Source organism: Elephantulus edwardii, unplaced genomic scaffold (genome assembly GCF_000299155.1).
Source record: "Elephantulus edwardii isolate Elephantulus edwardi_28Jun2011 unplaced genomic scaffold, EleEdw1.0 scaffold00012, whole genome shotgun sequence".
In the NCBI taxonomy this organism is placed as follows: domain Eukaryota; kingdom Metazoa; phylum Chordata; class Mammalia; order Macroscelidea; family Macroscelididae; genus Elephantulus; species Elephantulus edwardii.
The window spans coordinates 18,609,329-18,610,851 of NW_006399762.1; the positions used below are offsets into that span (position 1 = coordinate 18,609,329).

The 1,523-nt window shown below is 34.1% G+C and overlaps 1 pseudogene; it reads left to right on the forward strand.

Moving 5' to 3' along the window:
• The first annotated feature begins 583 nt into the window (after positions 1 to 583).
• On the forward strand, positions 584 to 985 carry LOC102865184 (annotated as a pseudogene).
• Positions 986 to 1,523: the final 538 nt, after the last annotated feature.

Below are 1,523 nucleotides of genomic sequence, written 5' to 3' on the forward strand. Positions count from 1 at the left end.
TCTTGGTTTAAGGGAATATTTTTGGATTAAGAGTTGAGGTATAAAGATTATTGAAGGACAATAATTTTAAGACTTTATCCAACAGTTTTTACGATTTCTGAATTCCATAAAAATTTGTACATCTTGTCTGTATCCCCTGCCTCTTTTGAACAAGACCCTTCTATAGAGTTTTTGATAAAAATTTTCCGTGATAAGGCAGCTCTGGTTGCCTAGTGGCAAGAAGGTGCACTGCAATCCCAGAGGCGCACAGTTCGAATCCACCAGATGCTCTGCTGGAGGAGGAGGGGCAATCTCCTGTAAAGTCAGATCCGATTTGATGGTACACACACACACACACACACACACACTCTCTCTCTCTCTCAAATTTAAGAAAAAAATTACTGATAATAACTGAACACAACAAGACCAAATGAAAATTGGTAATTTCCATTTCTCTACCTATTCTTGGTGTACTATGGTTATAGCATTCAATTATTAACTAGAAGGTCAGTAGTTCAAGTTGAACAGTCCCTCCAAAGGGATAAAGGGTGGCAGTCTACTTCTGTATAGACTTACAGCCTCTGAAACCCTATGTCCTCCCACAATGGCAGCCACCATGAAGAAGGCGGCTGCAGAAGACGTCAATGTTACCTTTGAAGAACAACAGAAGATAAACAAATTTGCACAGAATATGAGTAGAATCTCAGAGCAAAAGGAGGAGATAAATGTAAAAAAGAAACAGCTGCAGAATTTAAACGTTTGTGATGATATTATGCTGGCATATGATGACTGCCTAATGATACCCTACTAAGTGAGTGACGTTTTCATTAGCTATTCTCAAGAGGACACACAAGAAATGTTAGAAGAAGCAAAGAAAAATTTCCAAGAACAAATCAATGTCTTAGTATCCAGAGTGGAATCCATCCAGCGGATGCTAGCAGATTTGAAAGTTCAGTTATACGTGAAATTCAAGAGCAACGTAAACCTAGAAGCAGATGAAAGTTAGACATTTTATAATGTTCTTTTAAAATTTGTTTCATAAACTTGAATATTATTTAAATTGATAATTTATCTTCTTCAAATTATATGAAAAACAAAACCTTTCATTTTTTAAAAAATTTTCATTTATTTAATGGAAACTTACCTATTTTCACATGTCTTGCTTATTTATTTTATTTTTTTCTTTATTTTATGGTGCTCTACACGATCAGAGAAACTTTTCTAGTAATGAACAATAGAAATGATCCCTGAAAGTATAGTCTTTTATTTTATATTTTTAAAAGATGACAATATTCAGCTATGTATTTTGCATGATGATTCTATCAAGTCTAGGGGTTCTGTTGTCAGTTATTAAACTCAGTTAAGCAATTAAAAAAAAAAGAAAGCCTATGTCCTACAGGGTGGCAATGGATTGAGTTGTGATTGACTAAATGATATTATTCATTCCTTTATTTAGTTCCTGAATCTCCTTCTCCTGTTGCTCCAGACAATTAGAGATTAATTTTTGTCCTTTGAACAGACAATTGCAAACTTGTTTTTTATAG